This window comes from Sminthopsis crassicaudata, chromosome 6 (assembly GCF_048593235.1).
Source record: "Sminthopsis crassicaudata isolate SCR6 chromosome 6, ASM4859323v1, whole genome shotgun sequence".
NCBI lineage: Eukaryota > Metazoa > Chordata > Mammalia > Dasyuromorphia > Dasyuridae > Sminthopsis > Sminthopsis crassicaudata.
Window position 1 is genome coordinate 22,060,969 of NC_133622.1, and position 23,934 is coordinate 22,084,902.

General features: G+C 34.2%; 1 protein-coding gene and 1 long non-coding RNA gene across 3 annotated transcripts in view; one reads left to right on the forward strand and one right to left on the reverse strand.

Moving 5' to 3' along the window:
* Nucleotides 1-23,934, forward strand: part of PCDH7 (protocadherin 7) — a 483,311-nt gene that overhangs the window by 412,847 nt on the left and 46,530 nt on the right. The gene's annotated exons all lie outside the window — the stretch shown is intronic.
* Nucleotides 13,759-23,934, reverse strand: part of LOC141546268 (uncharacterized) — a 77,673-nt gene continuing 67,497 nt past the window's right edge. The window contains exons 3-4 of the long non-coding RNA XR_012483264.1: nucleotides 16,037-16,145; nucleotides 13,759-14,259 (exon numbers count right to left, since the gene is read on the reverse strand). This is a non-coding gene — a long non-coding RNA (uncharacterized LOC141546268). The remainder of the gene's footprint in view (nucleotides 14,260-16,036; nucleotides 16,146-23,934) is intronic.

Consider the following 23,934-nt stretch of genomic DNA (forward strand, 5'->3'; position numbering starts at 1 on the left):
ACAAAAAATCTGGAAGAGAGGTGTTTTTATATCCATTTTACAGATGAGGAAACTGAGGCAAATAGTGATTACATCACTTGTCCCAGATCACAGAGTAAAGTCATATTTGAACTCCATTTTTTCTGACTCTAAGCCCAGAGCTTTATACACTACTTTAATCTTTAAAAATTGTGCAGATCACTAAGAGGTTTACCTATTGACATAATATATATTGAGGCAGGATTTATTATAATGATTGCTATAGTATTTATTTAGTCATTTAAGGTATTCAAAGTATGTTAAATGTTATCTCATTTAATCCTCTCAATAGCCTCTTAAAGTACGTGCTCATATAAAAGAGTCCCATTTCCCAGATGGAAAAGAGATAATACAAGGATCAAGGATACAAAGCCAGGAATTTCCTGAGATCGAATTTGAAACCAAGTCAATTTTCCCACTCTTAAGTTCAAGATGGCCAACCACTGGATACTTCTAAATGCCTAGGGGTAGCTAGGTTAAATACAAATAAAAAGTACATTGATTCCTAAGTCTAGTATCTGGAAGACTTGAATTGAAATCCAATCTCAGATACTGACTCTGTGTTACCCTTGGCAATCCATTTAACTTATCTCAGTCTTCTATTTCTCAACTGTATAATGGGGATTACAATATGACTCAGTCCACTGCCTGGGACATGGCAGGGACTTAATAAATGCTCGGTTCTATTCTTTCACTATACCAATCCTCCTGCAATGCAAGTTTGGAACTGTTAACATTTTAATGGCAATCAGATGCAAAAAGTTTTAGAATGGAAAGGAACCCAAACTTTAATGTCTGGATTTATTGATAAGAGAATGCCTTAGGAATAGAGTCAACTTTGAAGTAGGAGCAAAATAAAAAAAGTAGAAAATGTTCATCTTTATGCCTTTCACTCATTTTCATTGGTTTATTTGTTAAAGATAAAAACAAGCAAACAAAAAAAATCACATACACCCAGCCTCCTTTTTAATCTTCTTACAGTAGGAAAACCAATGTCTCTGACATAAAGAGTTCTGGATTCAAAACTCTCCTGATCCTTGCCACATGGGCTGATCTTGGGTCCTAGGTCCATCATTTCTAAAATAAAAATTGAATTAGAAACTTTCAAAGTTCTATTAGCTCTAAAGCTTGAGATCTTATGATCCTTTAAATCTGCTTCTCCAGTTGACGTTTCCCAAGGATTTAGAAATTATTTTTAAAAGCATTTCAATTTTGTTCAATAAAAACTTTAAGCTTTTTTTTTATGCTATGATGGCTTCATGCCTTACATGGTGTAACATATTGTAAAGGATAATTCAGAAAATGAATTATCTTACTATGTGGATATGCTTTCTTTACTTCCTAATAAGGTACACTCACATTACAGTTTAAACCCTTTTAGCCTTATTATCTGTTAGCATTGACTCATTCAGAAAGCATCCAAGAACTCCACTTGTTAGCTTTAGATAAATGAGTTCCAAATCATTCATCACTCTCACCCTGAGAATGCTCATAACACAGTGACATTCATTTTATTTTATTGATGAGAATATAGATAACCTACTATGATTAATTGGACTATTTCTATCACTAGTTTTTCATAATACAAAAACATATGAAATCCTATTCTGCTTTGCATAGAACACAATCAAATCCATTTCAGCTAGAGGAACTCGAAATAAATGAACACAGAAAAATAACCCTGTCTTTTAAAGGGCACCTCGATATTTTAGAAAGAAAAGTAATTAATGTGTGTTTGTCCAATCTTTACCAGAATATAAAATGCCATGAAATGGTTCTTGTACTTATTTTGACATTGGATATGTGCAGTTTTAAATGCTATAGTGACCTGAATTCTATATGCTAATAGATATTATTTTATGCTATATATACTATTTTATATATGTATACTATATATATGTACTAAATAATAGATATTATTTTATACTATATGCTAATAGATATTATTATATACTATACTATTTTATATCTTATACAGAAAGATGTGAAATATATTGCTTTCCCCCCCCCCCAATAATACTATGTATTCTACATCATTCTACTTATGAACACAATATGTAAATCTTAAGGTCAAATATAGACAAATAACAGATTTAAGAATGCTTAAAAACTACTCTGAGGAATCTTTAAAGTAACTTAGAAAAGCTCCTTGAAACCTCTCATTTTCCTTTTCCACATAATTCCTCTTTAATGATATTTCTACTTTCTTTCTTTGTAAAGTAATTGCAGCTGATGGAGAACTAACATTATATTTGAAGAGTCATGAGCTCTTCGAGTTTCATAGTGAAGTAAGATATTTAAAACTCTGCTGTCTTAATGAACTCAGCAGTTTAGCTTCTAGACAATTATGTGGAGTCGATTGAGCTAATTTTATTTTGTAGGGAGGGAGATACACTAGTTAGATTTTAGAATTTCTTGTCAAATGTAATTTGACCTAATAATTATCCCCCAAGATGTGATTAAGGAATACCCGACTCAGTTCTTAGGTATACACACCACCTCTACATTACCAGCTTCCTCTTTTTGGTGGCTAGATGCCAAGGCAGGAGACCATTGTATTAGCATGCAAACATGGGTATGATATTCAGAGGCGAGTTACTGGTTAATCAAATCTATGATACTAATAGAGTTAAGGGGAATGAGAGAAGACCTGATGAGCAACAAAAGTGAGGGGACAAAATCTGATCAAGTATTATCCAATCATTCTATCCCTACAACACATCATGAGATCATAGCTTTAATGCTTCAAGGGCTCTCCAAGACCAGCCAATCCAACTGGCTTCTATTATAGATGAGAAAACTGGATACCCAGGGAAGTCAGATGAATTAGTCATAGACATTCAGGTAGTAAAAGTCAGAGGTCAAATTCAAACCAGGTTGATCATCTTTCCATTTTGCATTAATATGAAGTTAGGATGTTTCAACAACTAAAAAAGCAAATTTACCCTTTCATTATTTTGAATACTTGCTACAAAGAACATCATGAAGAGATCTCTAAAGAACAGTATGTACTTTATGGGATAATGGAAATTGCAGATTCTCTAAGTTATCCCTCCCTGGTAAACATCATTATGTTTTTTTTTTTTTTTTTTTTCCTTCCTACATCCAACTTAACTAGAAATAGAGATCACTAATCCATGCATAAGGATCCCTGCAGGCTGCAAATGGACTTTGTTTTAAAATGTAATGTTATCTAAGTTTTATTTTATTTTCACTTATTTGCTTAAATAATCCTCAATTACTTTCAAATGTGATTTGAACAGTATTCAGGAGTATCTGGCAGCCCACTAGCAGAATGTCTGCTACCTCTTTTACCAAGCACAGGCAGGCACCTGGAGGTTGGAATCCCACCAGTAAGAACTGTTTGTGAAATCAGAAACCTCCATTTCCCTATCAGAATGAAATAAGAGCAAATGGCATTGTGAGGAATGTGCTTTGCAAACCTTAAAACATTGTATAAGTGACTGTAACTGTTATTGGTATTTTTGAATAGTTTTTGTTTGTTTTCAAGATTTTCAAATAAATATCCAACATCAACCACCTCTAAGTAAGTCAACAAGTATTTATTAAACATTTATGATGGGCCAAGCACCAGGGCTGAGCAATATGAAGGTTCCCCTTCATAAATAAAAAATATGCCGTCTTCAGAAGCTTACATGATATTGGGGAAGACGACATGGAAATAGCTACATACAAAGAACTTATGTACATGAGTGGCTGGAAATTAATCTGAGAGGAAGCACTAACAATTTTTGAGGGGAGGGGAAGAAAGAAGGAAATCTACTTAGGCCTTTTGGAAAGGTAAGATTTAAGCTGATTCTTGAAGGGTGCCAGAGAAATTAAGATGTCAATGTGAGGGTGAAAAGTACTTTTGGTCTAGAGAATGGGTAGTGCAAAGAAATGGAAAAGAGAGACAGAGCCCTGTTAGAGGAATAGAATAGAGCAGAATAATTGAGCCACGGAGGACTTGAAGGGAAAAAAGACTAAGAAATGACATTTAAGAAGGGGCGCATAAATGCCAAAGAGAGGAGGTTACATTTGGTCCTGGAGCTAATGGGGAAACAGCAATTGGAGCTCATGGAGTGGGGGGAGGAAAATACTTGGTCATGCTTCTGCTTTAGAAGTATCAATGAATGGAGAAGATACTGGTGTGCTTGATGCTATGAGATAGAAAAAACAATTAGAAGGTTATGTTGAAATAGTCTAGGATAGAGGCAGTGAGAGTGGCAGTTGAGTGACTGGACCAAAAAGAACATAGATGAAAGATGTTAGGAGGATATGAATGTGATATTCTTTTTCTCTAAATCGTAATTATTCTCTGGGAGCAGGATTTCTTGGGGAGCTTCTGGAGGCAGCCTTAATTTCAGTTCAGTTCCAATAATCCCAAAATGCAGCCAGGAGTTAAAGTCCAGATCCTTTATTGTGTCCTTCAAAGTCTTGAATCTTTTCCTAGCGTCCGGTTAGCTTTCTTAGAGGCCTATCTCTCTCCTTGGTTCTCCGAGAGCTTTTGTCCAAATGTCTTCAGCCAGCACAATGGCTGAAATGGGAATGAATCTTCACTCTGAATCTCCCGAGAAGTTTTCCCAAAGTCCTCCTTGGCCCTGAGAGCCTCTTGCTTATATGCTGCCCACTGAGCACACACCAATCATTTCATCACTAGGAAACCATTATTTGTTGTAGGATTAAATCAATGCTAAACTAGATTGAACCATTGTCTCCTCAATTCCACTCAGTGCCTTGTTTCCAGTTCTGGCCCATAACATCTCCTTGTGGGGTCAGATCATTCATACCGAATTAGATAATTATTGTCTCTATTCATTCCAGTGATTCAGCACCTTGTAAGAATTCTAACATATGAATGACAGGTTTTGGCAATGGATCAGCAAAAGGAAGTAAGGAGTTAAGGAAGACACCAAGGTTTCAGGCCTGGATGGATAGGATTTTAATTATGGACTAAATGATAATGAGAAATTTAAGAAGAAACTTTTTTGGGGGTGTGTGTGTAAGGAAATATATATATATATATATACATGTAACTTCATGACATTCAATTCAAGAAGTGCAAAAGGCAGCTATTTAAGTTATTGATTATGTATTGTAAGTAGCTCAGAAAGGAAACTAGAGTTAGATGCATTAATATAAGACATATACAAAGAGAAGATGATTATATTAATAAATATTGTAATCTAAGGTAAAGAAAACAAATTACTGCCCAAGGGCCAAAGTAGATTTTATATCCAGTTCAATCAAGAAAATTGTTTTATTGATATATATATATATATATGTGTGTATATGTGTTATTTCATGTGTGGTTTTTGTATCCTCTTAATGTTAGAACAAGCACATCAAGAATTTACTTGACATTCAAAGTGTAAAAATAAGTACTTTTCCCCCGCCTCTGATTGTGGCTCCACATACTATTCTTAATGCATTTATAGCATTGATAAATGGAGTTATTTCCTAACTCAAAAAAAGTTACAAAACTTAGAAATATATGGGACTGAGAGAGAATATTGATGTATGCAATTAAAGTATGTGAAGTGCATTGCTAAATGCTTTCATGATTAAAGGAAATGAAAAATTAGGAGTACTTCTAATAGGAGAATTGTGAAATTATAATCAGATGTGATATGAAGTGCTGTGCTTTCTATTCTGGTTGTTTCTGTAATCTTCCTCCAACTGTCTCCAGCTTCATATATGAATTCATTCACATTCTATAGTCTGGAAAGTGTCTAGCATAGTATTTTACTGAGTATTAATTAATAAGAATACCAGTGAAATTTCTATGACTTGGTTTTAAGTCCACTGTCCCTTTCTAGTTCAAAAGGGATTCCAAGTCCTCGAAAGTTGTATTTATGAATCATGAGCTCTGGCAGGGAATAGCAAGTTGCCAAAGCATCAAGAATGGGCCTGGTAAAAGAATGACCAGATGTCTATTTTATGAGGAACAGCCTGGCTGCATTTGGAAGGATTCATCCTTCAACCATTGGCCAACAGGCTAGGATTTATTTATTTTTTATCACAGAAAAACCATCCAAAAGGGCTTGGATCTGCATCAGTGGACAGAATTCCTACCTTGGTGAAATTGCAAATACCTAAAGTTAGTCTCTTGTGACCTACTGAAATTGTGTTTCTGAGTATACTGAATAACATACATTATTGTGCATGTGTGTGTGTCTATATGTACTCATAATCTATATATTTACCTAATGTGAATATCTACCCCAAAATGTATACATGCATACATGTGTATGTAGTGGTATACATTTAGTACATACACACATATTCACCCATATTTGTATATACTTATATTCATATCTCAAGGAAACAAAAAATATATATATATATTTTTTCATTAGTTTAATTAGTGGTGGAAAGTGCCACAATCTTCCTTTTTTATCTACCCACCTAAGAATTAAATTATAAAGGCAATCAATCTCATTTGGTGTTTCCCCAAAGGAATACTGTATTATATTCTAGTGAACAGCTGGCATGTAAATTTACCAGAATGAAAGTCCTATTATAATCAACTGATAGTAGTGTTTTAAAAGCAAGCTTTTGTGGTGTCATGTTTAATGGAAGCATAGACTTTCCTTTCTTAGCATCTGTGATGTACCCAATGGTTCTAGGATGTTATAGATACTAACAAATTCAGGGAAGGTATCTTTAGCCCAGAGTATAAGCTGCCAGGTGTGGCCTTTTCCCTATTCCCAAGATACAGAAGGAAGCATGTCCACAGTTCTATATTTCTCTAAAGCTGACATTTCATTATACTCCGCAGCCACAAAGTAAAAATGTCTAAGAGGATATACCATTTTTATTTTCCTTTTCCTGTGTTTACTTTTTAAAATCTGGGGCTAGAAAAGATCTGTCACTAAATGGTTTCTATAGGGAAAAAAAAGAGTGTATATATATTTCTTTAGCTACTAATGCAAGAATGTCGTCTGAGCTGGGCTGTCTCAAAATTCCATAGGGTGCTTGCTTCTTCCACTGATGTCCCAAAATAAAATGTGTCAGAGTGCATTTTCCAGTGACAGCTAGCCAGGGCTGCGTTCTGAATTCCCAGCAATGCTGCTACTTGGTAATGATACTTGGGTATCAGAAAGGATGCTCTCTTATTTAAAATTATAAGGAATTTTCTTATAGCTGTGAACACAAGAGCTTTATGGTGGCTAAAAATAGCTTGCAAATCCTGTCTCTAATGGGAGGGAGTTGGGGACCTGTGAATGAGTTCAAGCAGCCTGGAGAGAAGGATTCATTTGCCGGTAGGTCTCGGGGACCACACTTAAAACTTTGAGCACGTCGGCTAACCCCTGGCCCTGATAGTAAAAACAAAAGACATCATAATCATTGTCTTAGATATATAATAATGTATAATGAAAAATTAAAAATAATGTCTAATTTTAATGTATAAACTCGGGAAGAAGACGAGTCATAGAATTGATCTCTTACTCTATTTAATTCTTAAAAACATGGCTCTCTGAGCAAGTCTCAAGTTGGAGGTGGGAAGTGTGATGCTGTGTGAACCTGGGTTTCCTCTGTATAGCAAGAGAACTGTGACCGCTCCCCACAGACCTGCCAGCTGACTGAAGGTTGTGGAAATAGTTATAGTTGGTGTGAAACCCATTTCTAGACACTGGGAGATTTAAATAGCTTGCTTTGAAGATTTCTCCCAAACCTAAACTTCTCTTGGTGTCATCACTACTTAAGAAATGTTGAAATTACAAATAGTTAATGATTCCTCCCCCTATCCTCCACTCACTTGATAATTCATTTGGAAAATCTCTTTGTAATGCCTTTGGTTTCTTTCCCCTTTTTTATTCCCACTTATACAATGTATGTGTTCATCTTCATGGCTAGATTATTATAATGATCCTCAAGCTTTGACACTTAAAAAAAAAAACAAGATTCCTGATTTTGGGTAGAGGTAATTATTAGTGAAGAAGCACCTTCTGCTAATAGATTGGCACTTCTCTGCAACCTATGGTCTTAGTCATTTTCTGAGGACTCAGACGAACTGGGTTTCCGATCAATACATGTCGGAGGCCTTGAACCCAAACTGTATTAACACTGAGACTCTATCCATTAGTTCATGACATTTATAAATCTTAAAATTGATTTTTCTAATCAACTCTTTTTCTATTTCTCTTCACTTATTAGTTGACTCTTCACTTCCTACTCACTGACACAGTTTGCTTTTTGACCATCCTGTTCATGCTCATCTTCTCGCTAGGTTTTTTTGGAACCTGCATCTTCTTCCCCTGGTTATAATAGGTGGGCTTTTATCTTATTCATGCTAGAACCCAATCCCTTCCACCCCACTTCTGAACTTGCTCCTCACCATACCCTTTTTTCTCCTGCAAGATAGATAGGTTGTACAGTAGAGAGATGCTGGGCCTAGAATCAGGAAAAGCTGAGTTCTGATCTATCTCAGATGCTTATTTATTCTGCTTATTTTCTTTTTAAGAGGTAGCCTCAGCTCACACCAGAAAAGGGAGACAGTTCCATAATTATATAAAGCTCATGTGGAGACTGAATTTTATAAGAGCAAAGATGTTTGTTTTTCCTCACCCTCTGAGTCATTGTGATATGATATTAAATCTCTTAAACTAAGGTGTGGCTCATTTCTAGCTTGTACAGGAAAAGAGAATGAAAGGACACTCAAGAAAAAGTTACCAAAGAACTTAATAGTTAGAATCAGACCTAAGATAGCTTATTTATTCCTGCCACATGAAATAGATTGCTTTAAGGATAAAAGACTTCGTTAGACTCCTATCTTTCTGTGTCTCTGTCTCTCTTTTTCTTCTCTCTCTCTCATATTTGACTTTTCTCTTACTTTTCATTCTCTGAAAAGCCAAATCTTTTTTCTAATTAGGTATACATCCATAGCTAACTAATGGTATGGTCTGCTATGATCATGTTTACCTCCCCAAGAGGGTAGTTTCAGGGAGCACTTTCTTTTGGACAACATTGACTCTGTTCAACAGCTCCAGACCTCCCAAACTCTTGAGGTAGTTGCCACGCTGGAAATATTCTCCACCTAGGTGTTTGTCAGATTGTGCTTAACACAAAATAAAAGAGCTTTTGAGGGACTTGAGATGTAGTCTCAAAGTATTCTAAGGAAATACATGTTATTTCATTGTGGCCATTTGTGCTTAAGAAACCCAACTGCTGCTAAGAAAGGGAACCTAGCTTAGAAGTCCAAGAGAAAGCTGTTTGGTTTTTTTTGTTGTTGTTCTTTGGAAAAGAAATCATCTTTTTGTATTCCTTGAGGCTTATGGGTCATCAGCAGGCACCTTGGCCTTTGGCTTATCATTAGACTTCAGTGACTTAGGAGGAGACAGTGAGGGTGATCATTTTGTGCTGCTTTGCCTCACTCAGATCCACTTCCAATCAAACCCAGGCACCTAAAAAACTTCATGCTCCTAATGTCATTGGTCTTTTTTGAGAATGAAGGCTGAACAACACCATAGTCTATGATGAATGTGGTTTTTCTTGGTCCAATCACCAATTTTTTTTTTTGTATAATCTTGTTACTTATTGGTTGGACCAAGCAATCAAAATAATCAAAAGCTTCTGATCATTTATGCTCTTTAACAAGAGATCAGAATACATGGATCTCCTCCCTCCTGCTCAAGGTAGTCAAAATATATATGACTAAAGCCAGAAGAGGTCCTCAGTTCATTCCCCTGCAAACTTATCAACAATAAGCACAAGTGTTTTTAATTTTTTACATTGTTCAATTGATAATGAAGATGTGGTCTCTTGTGGAAAATCATTTGTGAGTCTACCTCTTCTGCTAATACTTCAGCAAAGATACCTTCAATATGAGTGTAGAGGAAACATAGCATTTTATATAAATGGGAAAGTAGGTATTAATTGTAAATGTTTTCTTACATGGTTTGAGTTATAATTATATCCCATGTATTTCTATTCCTTTAGTATAGAATACTATATTATATATATTCAGATACTGAATATATTCTCAGTGTATTTAGTGAATCTCTCTTAATGAATCACTTTTAGTGAATTTCATAATTGCATTGCCTCCAATATGACTATTCACACACACACACACACACACACACATTTTTTCTTTTCTTTTTTTCTCCTTGATCCACTTATGGCTGCTGTCTCTATTCTGTTCTGGCTCTCATCTAAAAACATACTTGGAACTGTATTTAAATATGTCATTTCTATTATAGTTGATGGGGAAAAAATGCTTATTATGATAACCTTTTCAGTAAGTTCTGTATTTCTTTTATTTGCAGTCCTATTTTCATTTGTAAATACTCATGGATGAATAAAGTAGTATTTCCTTATACTGCTACTGTATTGTGGGATGATATTGCCTTTTGTTTTCCATGATCTTTATCCACAAATTTTAACAAATAAGTAAATATTTAAAATGCATTTAGTGTTAATTCTTAAAGATTCTTCTTTTTGATTCTTGAAGATTCATGAAGAAATTTTTCTTTTATTCTTTGTCTTGCTTTATTCCCTTTTCTTGAACTATATTTTCAGACACTTTAAAATTTTATTTTTTTATATCATTTTTACCTTTACATGGAAATCATCTAAGTATAATCAGATTCAATGTGGAAGGTCTTGACAAGTTCTTGCAGAAATTTCTTTGCCTCTTTATCGTTGCTCATAGATGTTGATTTATAAGCCGTGATTATTTTCATAGTGATCTTTATGCATGAGCAGTATGTGATCAACTGTTCCAGAGATTGATAAAAGAATATGATGTGATCAACTGTTCCAGAGATTGATATTTCTATCACATTTTGGTGCAAAATAGAGTGTCAATTTCTTTATTTGTTTTTCCAAAGAGAACATATGCCTTCAAATTAGCTGCAATTTCTTGTTTTCTTGGATTTGATTTATAGTGAGAATCTCATGAGATTGTTATTTCATAATGAGGTCTAATAATAATATGGCTAACTTTTTTATAATCCTTTAAGGGTTTCCAAAGTGATTGACAAATATCATCACATTTGATCTTCACCATGATACTGGGAAAATTGGGGCTATTATTTTCTATATTTTACATATGAAGAAACTGAGGCAGATAAGTTAAATGACTTGATCAAGTACAAACAAAAAGTGTCTGAGGTTGGATTTGAACTCAGGCCTTCCTAACTCCAAGTCCAGTGCTCTGCTTATTTTACCATTTGGTTGCCTTAGTACAATCTTCATCCATTTGGAAAAGAGTCAGACATTTAAGCTGCTAACAATCAAGTTTGTTTAATCCAAAACCTCTTAATTTTTATATGTATTTCTTCACTTTTACGCCATTCCGCCATTACTCTTATTGTGTACATCACTGGACTTGGGACCCCACTCAGGAATTGTTTGATTTGCCTCTCTAGTGATCTCCATAGTATATAGTAAGCATTTAATAAAAGCTGGTTGATTAATTTGACATTCCATGTGTTAAGCCTCCTGGTGGTGAGCTTCCCTCTGTTTTTGCTAGATTCTTTCTCAGAAAATAAAAATATTGGGTTACTAGAGCCATGTTTAAAACTCTCTCAGTAGAACAGCCTCCCCCCCTCCCACAAATCCTACATAACTATAATATTGGGCAACATTTGATAGGACTTCATGCAGGATTATGGCTGTGACAAATACCATTGAGAAATTGTGCAGAAGTGGTGCACTTTAAAGAATGTTATTAAAGAAGTGTTCATTATCCCTGCCTTCCCTTCTGGCTCCTTCTCCCAAGTCTGCCATCAAAGAAGGTTGGACTAGATCTCTCTTGTCATCAGTGGAAGTACACTAGTGTGCAAATTCTTTTCCTCAGTGCAGACTAGTAACTCATCTCTATCTGTAGCTTGTCTGTTTAAAATAATTTTCTGGGGCAGTGTCTCTGGCTAAATAGTGAACTTTTTTTTTTTTTTTTTTAATTTGTATTTATTTATTAATTTTTTATTTTAATAGTTTTTATTTACCAATATGTGCATGGGTAATTTTACAATATTGACAATTGCCAAACCGTTTGTTCTAATTTTTCTCCTCCTTCCCCCAACCCCCCCCCATTGGCAGGTTGACCAATACATGTTCAATATGTTAAAGTATAAATTAAATACAATACGTATATACATGTCCAAACAGTTGTTTTGCTATTCAAAAAGAATCGGATTTTGAAATAGTGTACAATTAGCCTGTGAAGGAAATCCAAAATGCAGGAGGACAAAAATAGAGGCATTGGGAATTCTATGTAGTGGTTCATAGTCATCTCCCAGAGTTCTCTCGCTGGGTGTAGCTGGTTCAGTTCAGTACTGACTGCTCTCTTGGAACTGATTTGGTTCATCTCACTGTTGAAAATGGCCCACGTCCATCAGAATTGATCATCATATAGTGCTAAATAGTAAATTTGTCAGTGTTATACACAAGGCATGAGCAATGGAGGTGTGACATGGCCCAAAGGCCACTGGATGCTGTTGCTCCTCTCAAAGAAATAAAGTAACAAAAATATAATGGTCCAGTCACAAAAAGAGATGACAGATCTTGTGCTTTATTGTTTTCTGTGCAAAGTTTAGGAAAAAAAGAAGAAATTTGACATTGGGTAGGCATTGTGTGATATTAGGTTCTTACTAAGTAGGTACTTAACAATTCTCTAGTTCACACCTTTGGTTCTGGCCTTTACGGGGAGTTTACCCCTTTGAACTTCTGAGGAGGAGTTTACATATGAAAAGGAGTTTACACAACCTTTAAAAGGATCAAGTTCATTGATTGAAGTAATTTTCCCACAAGCCCTTGAGTTCTCACACACCCATTCTCTGGGAGGATAAAAGAGGCAGCATTGAGCAAGGAGTTAGTCTACTCTAGGACAGAGTTGGGACGGCACTCTGGAGGAAGAAGAGTCTGGCTGGGAGAGTGAGTTGAGACTATAGTCCCCAAGGACAAGTTAGAGACGACCAGACCTTTACAAATCAGGACCTTCACAAAAGGACCTTCACATATTGGCGCCCACAACGTGGGGCAAGGACTTTTGCTTATCCTGACAAGGACTTATTCTGAGCCCTTCAGAGGAGCTAGCCCGGACCTTGACAGTGTGACAACATAATGGCAAAATATGAATAATAATCACAGAGAATAGGAAAACATTGATGACTTTTGAGAGATAGCAATACCATAGAGATCACAGATAATTTGGAGTATATTTAATTCTCTCATAGTCTTTTTTTTTAAGTATCTTTTAAACATTTTTATGGTATTTCATCTTTTCAACAACATGTGGAAGAGGTCCCATCACCAACCTCATAAAGACTTTGCATTCATTTTTTCCTCCCCCCATTCCCATCTCCCCCCACTTCATGAGACAACAAGCAATCTGAGATAGGATATACATGAACAATCATTTTAAGTATATCTGCATATTAGTCATGTTGTAAAAGAAAAATCAGAACAGAAAAACAAATTTAAAAAATGGGGAAAAATAGCACTCTTCAATAAACACTCAATCTCTATAGTTCTTTCTCTAGATGCAGATTAGTCCTTTTCTTTTGATCATGAAGGAGTTAATTTCTCTATATCTGGAATACTCAGACTAGTGGCTTTGTATTGCCATGAAAAAAAATTGTATAAAGATGACTTCAAAAACTCAATGTTAAAGTGTGAGTCATGAGCTAATCAAAAAGAATCCTTTCGACAAATCAGTAACTCAATTCTTTGTATTTTCTTTTGCTTTTCTGTCTTTTTTTTTTTTTTTAAGAATAATATACTTTCAAAGTAGGAATGGTGAATACATTTATTTTTCTGTGGGGGAAATACATTTTTTTTCTTTTATTATTAAGAATATAATCTTTCTCTAGGGAGATAACAGGAAACAGTATTCCTGACACTCAGCAGCAAATCCATAAGCATCATCCAACCATAGATCACAGAATCTAACAGCAGAAAGCCGAACTAGAGAGAACATTAAATATATATATATACATATATATATATCCTATCTTTTCTCTAGTTTGTAGAATAAAGAAAAAAGGGGGGAAAAAAGATCAAAAGCTGAAGACTTCTTCTACAAAATGAAACTAAACTTCCATCCAAACTGTATGTTAAATGTTGAAATATTAAGGTTTGGGAAAGTATGGAATCAACAACAGCAAATCATTATGCTATTTTTGTTGTTTAATTTTCATCTAAATCAGCATGGACTCCAGTTTTCTGCATGTAGTCTTTTGAAAAAGCCAAGGCCCCATAGAAAGAATAGGAATCATTATAACAAAAGAATATCTGTAAAAATGAAAAATAGATTATGAAATATATGTTTTAGAGAGCTTGTTTAGGTTTTGCTGAAAATCTGTCCTATAAATGAGGAGTTGGGGTTCAATTCAATTCAGCAAGTTTTTATTTAAGCCTCCATAATGGGCAGCTCCTATGGGTAGCAATAATTATTAAGCAATTACTCTGTGTGTGTGATACTTATATAGCCCTTTTATTTTGAAGGCTCCTTCACTTTGTTGGAAACAAATGATGGGCTTTAAATGTCACAAGAATGACAATTTTCAGTCCTTGTGGACCATTTGATAGAAAGAGCAGAAAAGGAGACTTTATCTAAGTTAAATAAAGGGTGTTAATGATACAAACTAATCTCATGAAGAGCATAGTCAAGATTAGGCCAGAGCTAAACCAAGAGAAAGCTGTGGGTAGATTCCTGCCAGGATAGGATTGAAGATAAACCTGACACTTCCTGTGAAGAAACAAAGAAGAGAAGATTGAATTAAGTATCCAGCCTCCCAGTTAGTATTGAGAAGGATCCTTTTCACTCAGATCTTATCTAAAGTTCAAGATAGAATTTAGCAATAACCTTGGTTATTTAAACCCCTGGAATTCAAATCCCACTTTACATCATAGTCACTTAAACTCCCTCAGTTTCCTTGACTATAAACTGAGAAGGCTGGATTCAGTAGCATCTAAGATCTTTCCAACTAAATATCCATCATCCTTTGATTCTATAAGCCTTAAGAATTATTTTGTAATCGTCAGTATGCTATAAGGGAAGGAGAAATAACAGACCGAATTCTCATTCTTTCACTAATGCTGACTTGCTTTACCTTGTACTATCTCAGTTTACTTCTCTGTAAATGAATGAACTGAACTAGCTGATATCCCAGTTTCCTTCCAAAATAAAGATACTAAAATTTATGCCTGAAGCAGTCTCAACTCTACCTTTGACCTAATATGATTAGGCATCCAGGTGGCAAAGACCTAAAATAATTGGAAATACATAAAGAGATAAAGAGATTTTCCTAGAAGAAACCTAGAATTTAACTCTTAAGCTCATAAATAATTAAAACAGGACAATATAGGGCCAAATAAAGTATAATTACATATATTTGCCACATCCATCTTAGATAATGTAAACATTCATGTACAATTGTCTTACAAGGAACCTGGAACTTAATTATTAAGCTCTTAAAGAGCTAAAACATGACAGTATAGCACCAAATAAATTAAATGATCCAGGGATACTTTGGTAAACTAATGATATTCTGAATAATTTAATGTGCAAATAAAGTTTAATTCCTATACTGGATATTTTGGGGGAAATGTACTTACAAATTGCCATTTTTTTTTATGTAGGTATTGCTATGTGCTCCTAAAAACTAACCTCTCTTTATTTTTAACTTTATTTCCACTCACTTTTCTATGTACAGATACATGAGTGGAAAAATGGGAGAGAGAAAAATTAGGATGTAATTAAAGGAAATAAAAAGGCATAGAAAAGCAACATCCTTTTCACCTTGTCCCAAAATAGTGGGATAAACAGACACTCTCAAATTGAAGGTTAGCATCTTGAGGATTGCTTTTTATACCATATAATCAACCTGTGGAATTTATTCCCTTGGGAGGCTGAGGCAAAGACTATGGCAAGACCTTAAAAAGGAACAGATAATTTCACAGCCACAAAAGTTTAGGTGTTTGGTGGGTATAATCAAATCCCATGCTTCAGGGCAAAAGCTGATATATGAGCAAAGAAAGATGTTTCCTCTAAGCAAAACGCAATTACCAATTAGGTTGCAGATAGGCAGATCCGCTGCCTTCTTCTGAAATATCAGCCATTTGTCAATGTGAAGGGCAGATTGATCCAGGTGGTCAAATTATATGTTCCTTATTCCCTTTTGAGATGTTCCAAAAAAAAAAAAAAAAAAAAAAGAAAAAAAGAAAAAACAGGTAATGAAAACTCTGAGAAAAACAAGATGGCATACAAACAAAACAAGCCTTTTCCCCTAACTCCGTCTCCCACTCCAGCAATCAAGGCTACTTTTTATGTTTTCAGTAAATTGTACAGCCTTAAGTTCTAAAGAATGTTTAGATAAACAAAGTTTATCAAAAGTTAAACAGGGTTGTTGTTGAGAGATTTTGAATATTCTTTTAATGTTTCCATATTTTAAAGATAAGAATATTATACCATCATTATGCAAAATTTGTTTCTAATAGAAAAAATATATATATAGTAAGTATATACTAGAGATGTGAAAAGGTTCCTAGGGATGATATAGTACACTCTTTTTTTTTTTTTTATATGAGGAAACCGAGGTTCATAGCACATTGCCTGATTAATATTAAAGAATTAATAGATGCTTGTTGACTGATTCACAGACTGACCCAATAATATAATGTTTGTAAATATCAGAGCACAGACTATGTTATAAGTTCTCTATGTCTTTGGCCAGTATTGATATGAATAATAGATGAAAATTTAAAATGTGTTTTAAAGGGAAAGAGACAGAGGAGAGGAGGAAAAGGGGAAAAGAGAGAGAGGGAGGAGGAAAGGAAAGGAAGGAAGGAAAGGAAAAGTTTGGAAGTAAAAGGAGAGACAGAAAGCCTTTCAATCTTCAAAAACTTAACTTTTAATTCCAAAATAATTAATGTACACTAACAACATTTATCCTGCAAATCCAGAAAGTTTCTATGGTATTTGTCTCTGCAGTTGAAAGAGATGTCACAGATTCCCTTCTCTGAAGCTATTTTTGAAACAATTCTACACTTTAGTGATCTGAATCAGGGCCAGCCATGGACTACATAATGAAATGCCTCTTTCCTTTCTCCTTCCCATCTTTTCTTCTCTCCCTCTTCTCTCCAAACATAGCCAGGAAGCTTCCCCCTTGACCCCTCCTATTTAGGGAGAGATACAGTTAGGGAACTAATTCACACAAAGGTGTTAGAAAATTGATATGATATCCTTCTGGGAGCACTTGGTTTTTAAAAGCAGAGAGAGCAGTTTCAAATGAATTTTTAATGACAGAAATTGAGGCTCTTGGGCACCTGGTGAAAGGGGACATCGCCCAGGCCAGCTCTGGAGTATTTTCAAATCCATCAGGTCTTTCTGTGGAAAGGCAAACAGACTGTTCACTTACAACTGACTACGCTTTACCCCATCCAGATTCCTTTAAGGGAAACCTAATGTTTGTTTTTAAGCGGTTCAGGGCAGGCCAGCCACTACATAGTGATTCCCACCAAAATGCATGATTTTAGTTGTTCATGCCCCGGGTCAAATAATAGACAGAGGTGGACCAATTTTCTTCCACTATTAAGACTGCATTGTCAACCCTAAAGGCATTTTGATTAATGTTATGGCTTAATCCAAGATGTTCCACAATAGGATAGACTCAACCAGAAGGTATTCAGGAAATTTATTTCTGGCCCAGGTTCATTAAGCCCTTTGAAAAACAACCACATGCCATTGACAGTGAAACAAGTTGTTATTTTCTATAATTCGAGATCATCCTCATATAGATCTTTGATATGAATTGCATCTGATAGTAAAAGAAAGTAGAAAGAGATTGTTGTTATCTTTGGATGCTGGGAGGGTTCAGGGCTAAAAGGGAATTTTGGCAGCTCTCTGGCTTAAAAATTTGCTTAAAAATTGAAGAAATGGAGGCAAAAAGAAGGTTAATGACTTGCCCAGGTAGACACAGATAAAGCAAAAGAGCAGATGGAATTCAGACCTAGATCTAGCTCTTTTCCCAAACCCCACCCATGATCTGCCAATGATGCTGCTTCTGCTGTTAAGGAAAAGGTAGCTCAAATAGCACCTACTTCCATAGAGTAATTCAAGGCAGATGGAGATAATAGGGTTTCATTTACATATTGAGATACATAGAGAAAGAGCTGGTTTTCTTGAACATGCATTCTGAGTAGCACTCCTATACTTGAGGGTTTTGCTTTTGCTTCCCCTCTGTCTCATGTCCTGAAAAAGAGATAAAGGACTAACTTTTGTCTACCTGATTCAGCTTTTTACAGTAGAATGCTTGAGCAGCAGAAATGGAGAATTCAGCTGACAAACCAGATCCTCCATCATCAATCAGGCAATCAATAAACAAACATTTGTTAAGCAATTACTATGTGCAAGGCATTTTGCCAGGGACTTGGAGTATTCAGAGAAGTTTAAAAACAGCTCCTTTTCATCAGAGAGCTCACCACATGTCCATATGTTTGCATATATCTGTGTATCATACTTAGAGAATAAGCTGTATACATACAACTGCATGTATTGCATATACACATATAAAATGTCTAAAATATGTCTTGCCATTTCTGACCTCTTTGTCATTGTTTATTTCCTACCATTCATGTATTAGAAAAAATAAAACTCTGGCAGCATAAAACTTAGATCAAAAACCTACTTCTCCCACTTCCCAGATGAGTGGTTGTGGTCAAATCATCAAATGAGGTGGCAGAGTTGCTCAGTGGCTAGAGAGCTGGGTTTGGAGTTAGGAACAACTGAATTCAAATTTTACTTTCTAGCCCTTTAACTCTGCACAAGTCATTTTTCCTCTATTTCAGTTTTCTTATTTTCAGTCATTTTCAGTCATTTTTTTCTCTATCTATTTCAATTTTCTCAACTGAAAAAATGGGGATAATAATAGCGTACTTCTCAAGATTATTATGAGGGTCAAAAGATACTATTTTTAATGTGCTTAGCATAATAAATAGCATATAACTTTATGTATGCTTACTTCAGCTTCTTAATTTGTAAAATAGAGATAATAATGCTTTTAGTATCAAACACAAGATTGATTACAAAAACAATATTTTTTAGAGGTCAAATCTCTCTTTCCTTTATTTTTGTTTCTATATATTTTTTGTGTGTATGTATATAGAGTATGTATATATAGAATATATACCACTGTTTTACTGCCATATAAGTAATATAAATATTATATGGTGTAGCAAATTAAATATACTGAGATTATCTAGATAGATCATTTATATATATATGTGTGTATCTATATATATAGTAAGCTATCTATATCTATCTATAGATATGTCTATAGATAGATATAGAGCAAGCTATCTATATCTATCTATAGATAGCTTGCTCTATATCTATCTATATATCTATAAGATATATAGATAGATATCGATAGATAGATATACATACACATGCACTCCAAACTCATTTAACATTTATTACAGTTAGATTACAAGGAAGATAGTCCTATTAGTATAAATATCCTCCTCAGACAGAGGATTCTCTTTCCTTATTTTCAGGATTTCAGTGATGGAGGAAAATCAGTGAGGGGGAAAAACAAAAAAACAAAAAACAACAACAACAAAAAAAACCAAACAGCTAGAACATAGAACTCAGAAATACAAGACTACAGCCTGTGTTTGAGAATGCAGAAAACCATCATTATTGCCTTGTTTTATCTAGGTAGTTACTGCACATGCATTTAGTTATGTTTTCTGGCAAGTAGAAAATTGGTTTCATAATCTCTGGAGAAAAAACTGTTAATTTCTACCTAGTTGCTTTCCCTATGCTGATTTCTATCAGAATATTTGCAACAGTGAAATTAATTTTCCCCTATTTGCTGTGTGGTTGTAATGAATCATATTCGAAATCACCAAAAACCTAGACAAAAGCTTCCACAAGAAAGAATACGTTTGGTTTTCCCAAGCTGCTTCACTGTTGACTATCAGGTAGCATTAATTTATTTTTTCATTTCTAATTCTCATTTGTATGAAAATTCAGATAGAAATGAAAGTAATGTATTAGCTGCATTGGAAAAAATGTGAAGTCAATTATACTCCTGCAAGATTCATAAGAACTAAAGTGAGTTTAAATTTGAATTGTCAAAGGAAATTTTACTTGCATTAAACACTCAGCAAAATCCATCATATGTATTTAATTTTGTACTAGGCTTTAAACTGATATAACTAAAATAGCGTTTAAAATTTGTTCTTCAAAAAAGTTGTTATTCTTAAGCATTGTTTAGCCCTATGGAAGAGAAAGATCTAGTGTGTGTCATATTCTTTGCTATTTTCTACAGATTTTCATAGCTTCTTAGAAAATTAGTGAATTACAAAAAAGAAATTTAAGGAGATAGTGAAATGGATTAATTGATCTGGAGTCAAGAAGATATATTCCAATATTCCTCAGATACTAGCTATATGATTTTGAACACATTAACCTCATTTGGTTCAATTTACTTATCTGTAAAATGAATTGGAGAAAGAAATGGAGAACCATTCCATAATCTTTGCCAAAAACTCCAAATGTGATCAGTAAGAGTTGTACTGGACTGAAAACAACAACAACACTAATTAGGAATCAGGAATATCAGACAGATGTAGTTCATTTTTCAATAAATTTTAAGCATATCTTGGTCTGTGATTCTTAAATATAAAAATCACCCAACCTGCAAAAGAAGATATGGAACTGAAAGGAACCTTAGTGCAGCTCCTTCATTTTGTAGTTGAAGAGACCAGGGGTCCAAAAACTCAAGGGACTTGCTCATTGACTTTGGGAGGAAAATATACAAAGATATAGATTAAAAAAAAAAAAAAATCTATGATTCCAAAATAGAAGATATTTTAAAACTGCATTATTAATCCAACAGAATTTGATGACTATTATATGAAAATATTGAGTCTACTATGATTATTTTTGTGTCCCCAATGACTTGCAAAAAGTTGGTGCTTAAATATTTGTTTAACAGAATCAAATAGCAAGAATTTGCTCTTTGCTCTGGTTCAAAGTATGGCTTGTGTCCTCATTCTCTGCATCAAATAGTCATTTTAAAAAATAAAGTATAGGGACATTTCATATCTACAAATTAATATATTTTGTGCTAAAAAAAAAATATCCCTCTTACTGTAATGACAAAATAGTACTCTGGTGAAGCATTCATCAAGGCTTTTCAAAGTTCCTTATCTATCAGTAACAGGGCATTACTCACAATTGAATAGGAAACGAAGAATCCAGCAATAGCAAGCTCACTTACATTAAGAGGGAATTACTATATCTAGCCAACTCAAACTGCAACTGACTTTGAAATGATAAATGTGTTCTGGTGACAGGATCCTCATTGTAAAGCAGCATTCTGGCTTCCCAGTGATCCTGTCATCTGGTAGCAGTATAGGCCAAGTACAGAAATGGAATGCTCTTTTGGGCCAACCTTTCTGTGGCCATTCTGGAAGCTGAACTTCAAGGAGTAATTTAAATAAAAATACCATTGTTTTTAATGAGACAGATTCATTTTAGGAATCAAATAGTAAGATAGACCCTAGGAATAAACACTGAAATTATAGAATCAGTGTGACTTGTTAGAGTAGACATTCAGTTGATAAAACTGGAAAGTCAAGCTCCCTCTAGAAGTTTCCAAATTGTGATTTTTGAAGCACAGATACCTCTCTTGATTCAAAACAAAACAAAACAAAAACCCTTAGTAGCAAGATATTGCCTAGATGATAAAATACAAATTTCCTAGCCTGGCAATTAAAGACCAATTATTATTTCACTCCCCATTGACCTTTGCAAGTTTATTTCACATTATCCCACTTCATACTCTCCATTCCAATCAAAGTGATCTGATGATGAATATTCCAAATTTCACCTCAAGGCCTTTCTGTCTGAAATGAGTTGCTACTTCACTTCTAGCCAGAGATCCATAGCTTCTTCCATCTACAACTCATATATTACCCCATTGGAGGTATTTGCTGATAGTTGTACCAACCAGTATTTCCTTTAAATTTTTATATAACCATATATCTATATACACATATATGTGTGTATGTATGTATATACATATGTGTGTATATATATGTGTGTGTATAAATATATAAATATATATATTTATCTCTCTCTATATATCTATATCTATATCTGTATCTATCTATCTATCTATCTAGCTATTCTATCTATAATCTTCGCTTTGTAGGTGAGAAGACTGAGGGTTGTAGTTACACTTTTATGTTATACTTTTTTGGCGAATATTGGCTTGTGTGTACAATGGCAATAAAAGGCAAGCTTCTCAAAGTCAGGATTGCCTTGATGTTTATTTGCGTACATAGCATCCAACTCAGCCCCTTGCATCTAGGTGGTACTAAACAAATGTTTATTCAGTTGTTTAATTCAAGGGAAATGAATTGTATTCATAAGCATTTGTTTTCTTCATAAGTTGAAAACCCTTTTTTGTAGACTTTTGGTATTAGTAAACATAAAAATACTAAGGGATGCATAATAGAATACTGTTCATAGCAAGAGAAAAAGATAGATAAGAATATGAAAACAATATTAACAAATAGCAGTGCTGCTTCTCAATAATTTAAAATGTTTTGCTAAAAATAATTTCACTTGACTTTTCATGTCCTATGCCCATGAGACTGATAAAGTAAGGTTCTACGCTCATTATAGACATAGAAATATTGAATCTCAAAGGAGTTGTTACTAGTCCAGTTTTAGATATGAATCTAAATATTTACATCCTCACTATAGAGAATCTCTACACTTAGATATTAGTTACTAACACTTTACTAATAATTTTATTATTCTATTCTGTTTTTGTTCAGTTTATAAAATTGTCCCCAATAAAATGAATAATCAATGAATGATAAATGTTTTGGATCAAACTGAAATTTAACACTTTAAATTTGTTTTCCCTGCTCAGTTTTTCTTTATCCAAGTTATGTATGTTAAATGTGGAACTCTCACAGGTGTCTATCCTGAGCCCTCCACTCCCTTTATGCTTTGCCACTTGCTGATCTCATCATCTCACATGGAATCATTTATCTCTATGGTAATAATTCTATCATCTAGTTATCAAGTCTTATACTCCCTGCAGACCTCTATATCTCATCTTTATCTACTTATTAGACACCTTAAATTTATCTTATCTTAAAATCACTCATTTCAACTTTCCCCCAAACCCTTCTTTTATCTAAATTCCTTTATTACTCTTGAAGGTATCACCATCCTCCTACTCATCCAGACTTGCAATTTAGGAGTCATTGTTAAGTCCTCATGCTCTCTCAGCATCACATCAGTTCTTTTTACATCTTACTCCTTCAATTTCTTGGTCAAGTCCTCTGTGATGGGGTGGGTGATACCGTTTCTTAATCAAGACATTTCTCCCCTCCTTTAAACTCTAGACATTTTCCATCTGTCCTCCATGCTTCCCTCCTCATCACTACCTCCTGATTTCATTCAAGTCTCAGCTGAAGTCCACCTTCTACAGGAAGCTTCCCTAAACTCTGTCAATTCTTTTGCCCTCCCTTTGTTGATTTTCTGTGATTTATCCTGTATTCAGCTTGTTTGACATAGTTTAACAGAGTTTTAGTACATTGTTTCACCCGTTAGAACATAGAAAACTTTTGTATCTCCAGCACTAAATACAATGTCTGACACATAGTTGGTATTTAAATATCTATTATTTACCTATCTGTTCTAAAGTTGTGATTTTATTCTTTGTATATACACACATTATATAGAAAAATTTACATACATATAGATATATAAATGTATAACATATAGATATATAGATACATAATATATAGACATATTGATATATAGACATATAGATACATAATATATAGACATATTGATATATAGACATATAGATACATAATATATAGACATATTGATATATAGATACATAACATATAGACATATAGATACATAAT